Source organism: Triticum aestivum, chromosome 2A (genome assembly GCF_018294505.1).
Source record: "Triticum aestivum cultivar Chinese Spring chromosome 2A, IWGSC CS RefSeq v2.1, whole genome shotgun sequence".
NCBI lineage: Eukaryota > Viridiplantae > Streptophyta > Magnoliopsida > Poales > Poaceae > Triticum > Triticum aestivum.
Window position 1 is genome coordinate 738544870 of NC_057797.1, and position 12698 is coordinate 738557567.

Genomic DNA, 12698 nt, shown 5'->3' on the forward strand with positions numbered 1-12698 from the left:
ACCTCGGCACGACCTACTCGTGCGTGGCCGTGCGGCGGCCGTCCCACAACCGCGTCGAGGTCGTCCCCAACGACCAGGGGAACCTCACCACGCCGTCCTGCGTCGCCTTCACCGACGCCTGGCGGCTCATCGGCGACGCGGCTCTCAACCAAGCCGCAAGGAACTCCGTCAACACCGTCTTCGGTAAAATACCAGATCCGATCTCGATCTGCTGGTTTACTTGATTTTTCAGCTCGATGGGTTCGTAGGTCCAGTTCCCTGTCATCGATCGATCCTTTTCTTTGCCTTGTTTAGCTGCTATTCTTGTCTGTGGTATAAACGTCTAGAGATCTTCACTCCACAATCGTTCCGTGTTCAACTAACATTACCTGGTTTTATTTTAAACTGAGAAATCAGCTACCTCAAGCCCTCAACTAGTCATCAATCAACCCGTGCGCTGGCCACAAGTATGACTACTTGCATGATCATACCACCTTAGCCATAGGGTGAAGATTACATGATCCAGATTTCGTCGTCTTGTGATCAACAATATATGAGAACTTCAATGAGGTCTCCAGTTATTAAATATTTGTAAGCTGCATAAATATGATAATCTCAGTCTTCCTTATAAACATAATATAGGCAGGAATGGTTTCAGGTTTTTACTTTTTTAGCAAAGGAGACATCGAGTGCCATTCCAATTACATACACAAAAGGATTTGTTGCCAAAAAAATGCACTTATATCCGGGGAAGCTCATCGATCGGTTTGTACAAGGAAACTCTGAGATTGATGTGTGTACTATGTCTCTACATTTTGTTGGAAAATAAATCATGTTGAAAACCGTATGGAAACTTCACAACTACAAGTTTAATGCGCGACAGATTTAGGATGTTGTGAGCCCTTGACTATGACATGCATGTGGGCCTGTTTTGTGAAATGCATTGCAAGTTGTATTTTTAAGATATATATTTAGTTTAACTCAGTAGTTATGTAAAATGGCTTTGACATGTGTATCGTGCGACGGAAAAAATAGCGTGCTATTCCGACGTTATAGCATTGCTGTAGCATATCTGGAAGGGTCACGTTACATTTTAGCTAATTTGCTCGCTACGGCGCTATTCGTGCTATAGCGCGCAATTTTGACGCTAAATGAAATAATGTTGTAACGTTTTAACGTGTACTACACACTGCAGCCCATCAAGCATCATCGCATTGCATCGGTCCAACTCACTATCATTCTCTGAGACGTAAACGCAACGCATACTGCTAACCTAGCCAACTTGTCACTAATTTCCACCGGCTCGTGACCGAGGTCGGCGGCAATGGCGGCGGCGGCAGTTCGTGAGCCGCAACAGCTTCTATCCATCCCCCATCCAAGTACCGGCGTCGGCCACGCCTCCAACTCCAGCAAGACAGTGCCAATATCAACCACGCCGCCGGCTCCGGCAAGTCAGCCACCCACGCTTCTCTGTTTAATTAGGAGTGTTTCATTTCCTTAGAAATTAGGAGTGTACATGCCGTGAGCCTCTCGCACGATTTTCTCTTTAATTTAGAGTGTCCCTTTGCTTGTAAATTATGGAAGCCTTTAATTTTATGATATATTTGATATTTTTATGCAAAACGTTATTTTCAAATATAGCACGCTATAACTTGTATAGCATTTGAAGAAGGGCCGCGCTAAATCTTGTAGCATGCTATTCTTTTCAGTTGTATTGTGTCATTGTGTGATGCATCTTGTCCCTAAATATGGTGTAACAATGTTTTGTTATTATTATTATTATTATTATTATTATTATTATTATTATTATTATTATTATTATTTCTGCAAATTGCACTGCTGTAACGAACTGCTATGATTTCTTCAGATGCGAAGCGACTGATTGGCCGGAAATTCAGTGATGCGTCTGTGCAAGGAGATATCAAGCTATGGTCTTTCAAAGTCATTTCAGGCCCTGCTGACCGACCGATGATGGCGGTTCAGTACGGGGGTGAGGAGAAGCATTTCACGGCAGAAGAGATCTCCTCCATGATACTCGTTAAGATGAAGGAGACTGCCGAGGCCTACCTCGGCACGTCGGTGAAGAATGTCGTCATAACTGTCCCTGTCTACTTCAACGACTCCCAACGCCAAGCCACCATTGACGCCGGTGCGATTGCTGGCCTCAACGTCATGCGCATCATCAACGAGCCCTCCGCAGCAGCCATTGCCTACGGCCTTGACAAGATGCCCTGCAGCGGTGAAGTGAAAACGGTACTCATCTTTGATCTCGGCGGCGGTACTATGGATGTCTCCATCATCAGTGTACAAAATGGCGTCTTCACGGTCAAGGCCACGTCTGGTGACACCCAAATGGGCGGGCAGGATCTCAACAACCGGATGGTGGAACACTTTGTGCAAGATTTCCTCAAGAAGCACAGGAGTGACATTAGAGGCAGCCCGAGGGCGCTGATGCGGCTGAGGACGGCATGCGAGAGGGCCAAGAGGATGCTGTCCTCCGCGGTTGAGGCCAAATTCGAGATCGACTCGCTGCACGACAGCATTGACTACTATGGGAGGATCACTCGTGCCCGTTTCGAGGAGCTCAACATGGACCTCTTCCGCAAGTGCATCAAGCACGTCGAGAAATGCCTCAGCGATGCCAAGATGGACAAGTCTCAGATCCATGACGTCGTGCTCGTGGGCGGCTCCACCCGGATCCCCAAGGTGCAGCAGCTGCTCCAGGATTTCTTTGATGGGAAGACGCTCTGCAAGAGCATCAACCCCGACGAGGCCGTCGCCTACGGCGCCGCGGTCCAAGCTGCCGCCCTCAGCGGCGAGTGTGACCGCAAGGGGCAGGACTTCCTCCTGCTGGACGTCACTCCACTCTCGCTTGGGGTCGAGGTATATGACTGGCGAGTGGACCATTATATACCTGGTGTCATGAGCGTGCTGGTTCCCCGGAACACCACCATCCCTCTTAAGAGGGAGGGGCGATACACGAGTGGATTCGACAACCAGACGAGCGTGCTCATCAAGGTGTACGAGGGTGAAGGGGAATGGACCAAGGACAACAGGCTTCTGGGAGAGTTCATGCTCGAGGGCCTCGTCCCGGCGCCAAGGGGCGTGCCGAAGATCATTGAAATGATGGAAGTCGAAGCGAACGGCATCCTGAAGGTGACGGCGGTGGACATGACAACCGGGAGCAAGAAGAGCATCAACATCACGACCAACAAGGGCGGGCTGAGCAAGGAGGATATCGAACGCATGGTGAAGGACGCCGAGAAGTATAGGTCGAGGACAGGAAGAGGATAATGAAAATGAAGAAGGAAGACGACGAGGGCTGGCTGAGCAAGGCTGATTTTGAGAGGATAGTGCAGAATGGCAAGAAGCAAGTGAAGAAAATAAAGATGGAAGACGATGAGGGTTGGCTGAGCAAGGAGGACTTCGAGAGGATAGTGCAGCATGCCAAGAAGCAAATGACGAACATAAAGGAGGAAGCCGGAGGCCCATAGTGTCCTTAAAGGCTTAAACTACACATACAATGTGTAAAGCAATCCTGCTGCTTTTGCTGGAATGGATGCTTAGTACTAGTTCCTAGTTAGTACTGTTATTAATATGGAGTAATCGTCTATATAAGTTTTATGCGCACTGTTTGCTTGGGTTGCCCCACCCCAAAAAAATCTCTACATCAATCCCTCAAGTATATATGAACCAACTTACTAATACTTTGTGAAAGTCATATTTATTAGCAACTTTTCTTTGTACATTTTTGAAAAATATATAGCTGTTCATGACCTATGTGAAATCAAGAAATGAGAAAAGGAAAGCTCTACAGATCATGGCAAAATGGTCCTAATATTCTTGTACCGTAGAGCTTTCTAGTGTTACGATTTTCAGGGCATGCACAATGGTGCTATCTTAGGAGTGCCACGTAGAATAAATGATGAGATGGAGGAGAGAGAACTCATAAGAAAGGCTTGTCTTCTTTTATTTAAGATAAGATAAGAGATGATCTCTTAGCATAATTTGTCTCGCCATGTTTTAAGGAATTGCTAGTTATTGAAGATAAGGTTAAGATATAACCCATTGTAGACATATTTTTTTGTCATCTCTAAAATACATGCCAGATTTAAGATAAGACTGTCCTATCAACCATTGTACATGCCCTCACACGGATTGGAAATGAGACCTCCTATGTGACGCGTTCTGCAGCAAATTGCCGTCGCGACGCACACATGGAGCCCCGACTGGGCCGGCCCATTTAGGCACGGTGAGAATGTACATCGAAAAATCTGTCGGATGTGGGAATCGAAATCCTTACCTCTAGCTCAGTGCGAACACCTAATTTTTTTGGAAACATGAACATTTTTTTTAAATGGGAGCAAATTTTAAAAACCTGAACAAATTCTGATAATTATGAACTTGAAATTCTGAATTTTTGTTGAAATATGTGAACACATTTTGAAAAACAAGAAAAAAAATTAAATTCTGAACATTCTTTGAATTGTAAACAATTATTAAAAACTCTGAATGAAATTCGAAAATCTGAACATTTTTCAAAAGCATGAACAAATTGTGAACAATTTTTGAAAATGCGAACATTTTTTGAGATTCTGAAATTTTCTGAAAAGTTGTGAAAAAAATTTGTACCAAAACATGCCGAACAATTTTCTAATAACTGGAAAATATTTGAAAATCGGAAAAAATATTTTAAAAGGTTTTTTTCTGAATTTCTGACCAAAACTTGAACTCACGAACAATTTTTAAAATTTGAACTTTTTCAGAATTTTCGAAAAAAAGTTCAAAATGTGAAAAAAATTGAAGAAAGAAAAAATAAACTTGAAAAAGGAAAAAGAAACAAAAAAGGAAAAAGATTAAGAAGAAAAAGAAACAGAAAAATGGGAAAAAAAGAAGAAAAAAAGGAAAACCGGCAAAAGAAAACAAACCGGTTCAAGGAACCTTCTAGAAAGTTCCCAAACCTCGATGACGTTGTACGAACTGCGAAGCAAATTGGGCCGGCCCATTGTGTCGGTCGGTTTTTGTCCTCATTTCTCCGCGCCGGACCTCACAACCATGTCACCACAAAAAATGCAACCGTCGCCGCTCCACCCAATCGCGAGACCACCAACTCAGACAAGCCCTAGCGGCAACTCAATGAGCCGACCAAAACTGAATGCATTGCCCGCTCCTAACCCCAACACAGAAACTACCGCCGCACCCCATGAGGGAATGTCTGTTCCATAGAATTTTGAAAAAACTCCTCGAAGAAATCTCCAAGTGATCCTCTCGATAGCCCATGCCCATTGCAGTACTTCCTTATACGCGTACAAGGATCTCGTTCTTTCGCTTCGTGGCATCGTGCTTTATAAGAGCATCTACAACGAAGAAGAACTTCCCCTCCCGGCCCTCGCGTCGTCCCCTTGGGCGACTCGGGGGCGACTAGGGTTCCGCCGCCGCCGCCACCCCCTCCACCCCTTCCTTCCCCTCGCCGCTACCAGAGGCGGCCGTCGAGAAGCCCGCACGGACGCCGGTGAAGGTGGCGGCGGGGATCTCGGCGCTCCTCCCCCTCTTGGAGGCCTGTGGTTCCTTGGGCGGCGGCCCTTGCCGGACAGGCGACGTCGTCGGGCGGTGGGCGGCATTCGCAGGGGGTGCTGGCCAGCGTGCCCGGCCGTGCGGGCGGCGGGTGGCTGGTGGAATTCGGCCACGGCGTGTTCTGCTTCGCCAGATCTGGAGGTGTGAAATCCCTATCCCCTGCTGCTTCTCTCTCGCCTCCGTGGTGGGCTAGCTTCGTCTGGCTCCGGCGTTGGTGCGTGTTGGTGGTCAGCCAGGGAACCAGGGGAAACCTTGGCCGGTCCGGCCGGCCCGGCGGCGGCAACGCCCAAGGGCGCTGCTTTCCTTCATGGGGGCGCAGCCGAGGTCCCCTGCTCTCCACCCCGATCCCCCTGCCCAGGTGAAAACCTTTATCCCCGACGGATTTGGCGGCGGCGGCGCCTTGCGCGTCGTGACCTTGCTGGAGGCGTCGTCAAGGGTGTGGGGATCGGTCGGGAGGTTATGCAGGTGAGGGATTGCGCTACCTCCTTTGCGTCGTTCGATTCCTGAAGCTTGTCTCCAACTAGTTGGGCATGGACTGTGGCGGAGCAGCCGGCGAGGTATATCCCAAATCGATGTGGTCATCCCATGTCCACCTTGCGATGCGAGGGCGACATTCTTCCAGCTCTAGGGTGAGCTTCTCGAAATCCCGATGGTGCGACGCCTACGAGCCATGGCGAGGGGGAAGGGTCCCTCTTCGGTGATTGAGAAGGAAGATGCTGGTTCCTTTCTTCTCTAAGTGTTCCTGGAGCACAGTCCATCCTCGAAGGTCGGCTATGTCCTGATGCGCTGCGCCGTTTCTGCTACATATGATCCTAGTGTGGAGTGCTCGGCCTTTACTAGCTGTTTGTGGCTTGTGGAGGTTGTAGTGAGTAGTCTTTCCAGTGTTCTCCGTTGTATTGTTCTAATCGTTGTAAATTGGGTTGTCTGCTGTAATTCCTGGCCGGTTGATGGCTTTGTTAATTCAAAGCCGGACTCTTCGCGAGCCTTCGTTCTAAAAAAAGAGCATCTACAACTGCAAACATAAAAATCCGGTGGCCCTAAAACGCCAGTGAACGCGCCTAAACGCGTCCATGGATAGTGATGGGTAGCACACCAAAATTTTCCGCCACAGCCATGAATCTCAAACTTTATGTCTCAAATCCATACTAGTCGTGTAGATAAAAACCTACGTACTACATACATAGCTAAAACTACGCATCATCGGAGAGGTCGACGATCTCCATTCCTGGCGTCAGGTAGACAGGCAAGTGCGACAACTCTTGCGCCCGCGGAGGCTCCGGCTCCTCCATCCCTTCTGCCTCTGCATCCAATTCGACGAACATCGCGTCTGTCACTGTCTGTTCTTGCAGGATGAACCATCGATTGGCCTCGACGTAGCCCTCACTCTGGATGGACTCCAGGATGGCGGTCTGCTTCGCCATTTTCATCGCTTGGGCGGCCTCGTACTCCGCTTGCGTGTCCGCCATGGTGAAGCCCGCAGTCGGCTCCTCCTCCTCCGCCATGGACTTCGCTCCCGGCGGCTGCACCCTCCCCCTCCCTCCCTTGCCTCCTCCTCCTTGCCGTCGTCCTCCTTCGGCTTGGGCGAATCCGGAGGAAGGCCCACACCGCAACGGCCTGCTCGCTTGCCCGAATCACCTCTAGCAGCTGCGGACGGCGCTCCGAAGTGAGCATGATGTAGGTGATGATGCGGCGCCTCGGCATGATGCGGCAGACGGATTGGAAGTAGCGGCAGTGGAGAGAAGAAAGGGGAAATGGGGCGGATAGGGTTCGGCTACCGCCGTCCGGCTTAAATAGCGGGCCTCCTCCCTTGCGCGACACGCCGGAGCGGCCCCACACGGCGTGGAGTGGAGGGGGCACTCGTTGGACTAGCGGTCTCTCAGTATCCTCATGCATGCCCTATCAGTCAGTCTGACGTGATGGACGTGTCTGAGCGTCACATATCCATCTCATAGGACGAATATGGTAAGTGTCGGTTAGTCCAGGCGTTTGAACCAAGGATGAAAAATCCATTTGGGTAAAAAATCGTCCGGACATTGACCCGATAGCCTGTCCGAACATTTATTCCAGCCATTTGGCCTGCCCATCTTCCCTCGCGGAAGCAAGGCCGCCTTCACTTCCATTCGGTTAAAAAAAGGGCGACACTGGGCGCCGGTGCGCCGGCCGAATGTTTCGGCCGGTCCGCTCCCAGCCGCCCGATCTACTGTACGACACCGTCAGATCGGAGCTCCTCTGCTATTTTTTTTCTACCTTATCCTCGTCTCCCTGAGCGCTCGCCGCACCGACCGCCCGTCAGGGTCGCCCCACGCTCCGGCACTCAGCTCGCCCCCGGCCGCTCGCCGCCCCGGCCGCCAGTTGGAGCTGACCGCTCGCTGCCTCCCGTCGGATCGCCATGGATGCAGCTCCGCGACTCAGCTCGTCCAGACCGTTCGCCGCCCCTGCCACCCGTCGGGGCCGCCCCGCGCTCCGGGACTCAGCTCGCCCGGACCGCTCGCTGCCCCTGCCGCTCGTCGGAGTGCCATGGATGCAGCTCCGCTCCGATGATTGGTTCCAGCAAAAAACAGAGATGCCCTGTGGTAGCATTTTCCTGTGTCAGTCGTAGCAAATGAAGACAACCGTTGCAGCAAAAAAAATCCATCGGCGTCGCCATTGTAGCAAAAATGTTAATCGGATGTAGCTTCCATGGTTGCCGGTTGCAGCAAAAAATGACGTGTTTGTAGCAAAAAAACACATCATCGTCGCTGTCAGGCCGCATCATCATCATGTGGTTGCAGCTACAAGGAGCAAAAAGGCTACAACCGCTGACGTGAAAAGCTTCAACCGGCTATGAAAAAAGTCTTAACTCATGTACGAAGAAACCTATGATAACCAAAAAGAAAGGTTACAACCGCTGACAGAAAAGCTTCGTCGCCAATCTGGCGACGAAAAAAGCTTCATACGGCCATGAAAAAAGTTTCAACCGTGGAGCCGGAAGCCATGGATGACGGACGAAAAGCTGCGACCGGCGTTTACAAAAGGTACAACCGGAATTGAAAAAAGCTTCAAACTTATTGTCTTAGCTATAACCATGGACGACGGCGAGGAGCGGAGGCGGTGACGCGGGGAGATGCTGCGGCCATGGTGGCTGCGAGCTGGGACCGGCTGGCGGGTGAGCTGCAGCCTTATGACAGAAGCATGGGGCGGCCGAGGGATGAGTGTGGTCTGCACGGGTGGCCGGCGAGCAGGAGCGATGGAACGGCAGCGACGACGGCGGCCGGCGGCGTGAGGAGCTTGCACTGGTTCGTGAGCAGCGACGAGGAGAGAGGAAACGTGGTTGTGGAGTCGCGGCTGAAGGTAGAAGAAAAGATAAGGGATAAGGATAGAAGAGGGAAAGTTGTGCGCGGCCTACCGCGTACACACGTTTTGCTTTTGCCGGTGTTTTCGTGGACGTTGGGCCAGCGTGGCGTGCGATCCGGCCGAACGGTTCGGCCGGCGCACCGGCCTCAAACGATTCCCTTAAAAAAAAAGCCCCCTCCTCCATCCAGCCGCCGTGCGCCTCTGCCTCAACCCTAGGATGGGCGGCGACGGGCCGGCGATCGGCGTCGACCTCGGGACGACCTACTCGTGCGTGGCAGTGTGGCGGCCCTCCCACAACCGCGTCGAGGTCATCCCCAACGACCAGGGGAACCTCACCACGCCGTCCCGCGTCGCCTTCACCGACGCCTGGCGGCTCATCGGCGACGCGGCTCTCAACCAAGCCGCAAGGAACCCCGTCAACACCGTCTTCGGTAAAATAACAGATCCGACTCGATCTGCTGGTTTACTTGATTTTTCAGCGCTAGTCTCTGACAGCTCGATGGGTTCGTGTTCAGTTCCCCTGTCATAGATCGATTCTTTTCTTTGCCTTGGTTAGCTCGTATTGTTGTACATGTCTAAGATTTTCACTCCACATCGTTCAGTATTTAACCAACATTACCTGGTTTTAATTAAAACTGAGAAATTAGCTACCTCAAGTCCTCAACTAGTCATCAGTCAACCCGTGCGCTGGCCACAACCCACAAGTAGTATGAGTATACTTATTACTTGAAGTTCTAGTTCTAAACAAAATATATATGTAAAGCGTGAAATATTGTGAAAACACAAGCACACTATTGAGAAGTCTTTATTTGAAATGTATGGTCCTTCAATGCCTCTGATAAATCGGTTTCCGGTCATGTTATACAGTGATATGTATGATTTTTCAGTTGTGTTACATCCTGATGACTTCAGATTTGTATACTTTGTCAAAACTGTTTCACTAAGATTGAAGTTTTCCATGTCAGAATCTTTTGCTGGATTTGTTTGAATGCTATTAATTCCAAAAAATGCTTACTTAATGTACATAAATTGTAACCCACATGTTTATGTGCTCTGTTGTAAACTTCTTTTTCTGCTGATGGTCGTCCAGACCGATTCCATATATCTAGTCTTCTGGTTCAAGATTATTTTATATATCTGTAATTCTGTATGCTCCAAACATTACTACGCGTCATATCCATATGATTGTGTGTGTTTGTGTGTGGCAAGTTTGGTTAAGATACCTTTGTAGCACAGATTCAAATCCAAGCTTGGTTGAGGGGCCTTTCTCAACACGCATATGGATACTAATCATCATACCACGTCAGCCATAGGGTGAAGATTACATGATCCAGATTTCCTATCGTATTGTGATCAATAATCGATGAGAGCTTCTATGAGGTCTGCAGTTATTCTTATAAACAGAATATACACAGGAATGGTCCCTGGTTTTTAGCAAAGGAAACATCGAGTGCCATTTCAATTTCACTACAAAAAAGGATTTGCTGCCAAAAAAAAAAAAGATGCACATGTATCGCAAATACTGAGATTGATTGGTGTCCTATGTCACTCCATTTTGTTGGAAAATAAATCGTGTTGAAAACTGTATGGAAACTTCACAAAATCACAACTACAAGTTTAATACGCAGCAGATTTAGGATGTTGTGAGCCCTTGACTGACATGCATGTGCTCCTGTCTTGTGAAATGCATTGCAACTTGGGTTAGTTTAAGTCAGTTGTTCTGTAAAATTGCTTTGAAATATGTATTGTGTGATGCATCTTGTCCCTAAATATGGTGTAACAATATTTTGATATGTTGCACTTCTGTAACGAACTACTGCGATTTCTTCAGATGCGAAGCGACTGATTGGCAGGAAATTCAGTGATGCGTCTGTGCAAGGAGACATGAAGCTATGGCCTTTCAAAGTCGTTTCAGGTCCTTGTGACCGACCGATGATCGTGGTGCAGTACATGGGCCAGGAGAAGAAATTCACGGCAGAAGAGATCTCCTCCATGATACTCGTTAAGATGAAGGAGACTGCCGAGGCCTACCTCGGGACGTCGGTGAAGAACACCGTCATCACTGTCCCGGTCTACTTCAACGACTCCCAACGCCAGGCCACCATTGACGCCGGTGTGATTGCTGGCCTCAACGTCATGTGTATCATCAACGAGCCCTCTGCAGCAGCCATTGCTTATGGTCTTGACAAGATGTCCGGCAGCAGTGAAGCGAAGACGGTACTCATCTTTGATCTCGGCGGCGGTACTATGGATGTCTCCATTATCAGTGTACAAAATGGCGTCTTCACGGTCAAGGCCACGTCCGGTGGCACCCACCTTGGCGGGCAGGATCTCAACAACCGGATGGTGGAACACTTTGTGCAAGATTTCCTCAAGAAACACAAGAGTGACATCAGAGGCAGCCCGAGGGCGCTCATGCGGTTGAGGACGACCTGTGAGAGGGCCAAGAGGATGCTGTGTCCACCACGGTGGAGGCCAAATTCGAGATCGACTCGCTGCATGACAGCATTGACTACTATGGGAGGATCACTCGTGCCCGTTTCGAGGAGCTCAACATGGACCTCTTCCGCAAGTGCATCGAGCACGTCGAGAAATGCCTCCGCGATGCCAAGATGGACAAGTCTAGGATCCACGACGTCGTGCTTGTGGGCGGCTCCACCCGGATCCCCAAAGTGCAGCAGCTGCTCCAGGATTTCTTCGATGGGAAGACGCTCTGCAAGAGCATCAACCCTGACGAGGCCGTTGCCTACGGCGCCGCTGTCCAAGCTGCCGCCCTCAGCGGCGAGTGTGACCGCAAGGGGCAGGACTTCCTCCTGCTGGACGTCACCCCGCTCTCGCTCGGAGTCGAGGTTGTGCCTGGTATCATGAGTGTGCTGGTTCCCCGGAACAGCACCATCCCGGTTAAGAGGGAGGGGCCATACACGACAAAATTCGACAACCAGACGAGCGTGCTCATCAAGGTGTATGAGGGTGAAGGGGAGTTGACCAAGGACAACAGGCTCCTGGGCACGTTTGCGCTTACCGGCATCACCCCAGCCCTAAGGGGCGTGCCGAAGTTGATTGAAACCATTGAAGTCGAAGCAAACGGCATCCTCAAAGTGACGGCGGAGGACATCACAACTGGAAACAAGAAGAGCATCAACATCACCACGGACAAGGGCGGGCTGAGCAAGGAGGAGATCGAACGCATGGTGAAGGACGCCGAGAAGTACAGGTCGGAGGACAGGAAGAGGATAATGAAAATGAAGAAGGAAGACGAGGAGGGCTGGCTGAGCAAGGCGGATTTTGAGAGGACAGTGCAGAATGGCAAGAAGCAAGTGAAGAAAATAAAGATGGAAGACGATGAGGGTTGGCTGAGCAAGGAGGAGTTTGAGCGGACGGTGCAGCATGCAAAGAAGCATAGGAAGCAAATAAAGCAGGAAGCCGGAGGCCCATAATGCCCTTAAACTAATTACATGAAAGAGGAAGGCGATGTGTTCTGCAATCCTACTGCTTTTACTAATGCATGCTTAGCAGTTAGTACTGGTACTGACATTGACTAATCGTTTATCTATATATCAGTCTTATGCGTTTTATGGGCATCAGAATACTGATGTTTTTATATTCTACTCCCTCCGTCCTATAATATAAGAGCATTTTTGACGCTCGTCGAGCGTCAAAAATGCTCTTATATTATAGGACGGAGGAAGTATCAGACTAGTCATTAGCCATTGGATATTTGGATTAGAAGCAGGATGTATGTTGGATCTATTACTGTAGGCCCGCGTGAGATTAGTTGTAGCCGCTAACTGAATGCTTCCTAACTGCTCCGG

The 12698-nt window shown here is 49.7% G+C and overlaps 2 pseudogenes; both read left to right on the plus strand.

Moving 5' to 3' along the window:
- The first annotated feature begins 60 nt into the window (after nucleotides 1-60).
- On the plus strand, nucleotides 61-3653 carry LOC123186326 (heat shock cognate 70 kDa protein-like; annotated as a pseudogene).
- Nucleotides 3654-8952: 5299 nt separating this feature from the next.
- On the plus strand, nucleotides 8953-12462 carry LOC123190735 (heat shock cognate 70 kDa protein-like; annotated as a pseudogene).
- Nucleotides 12463-12698: the final 236 nt, after the last annotated feature.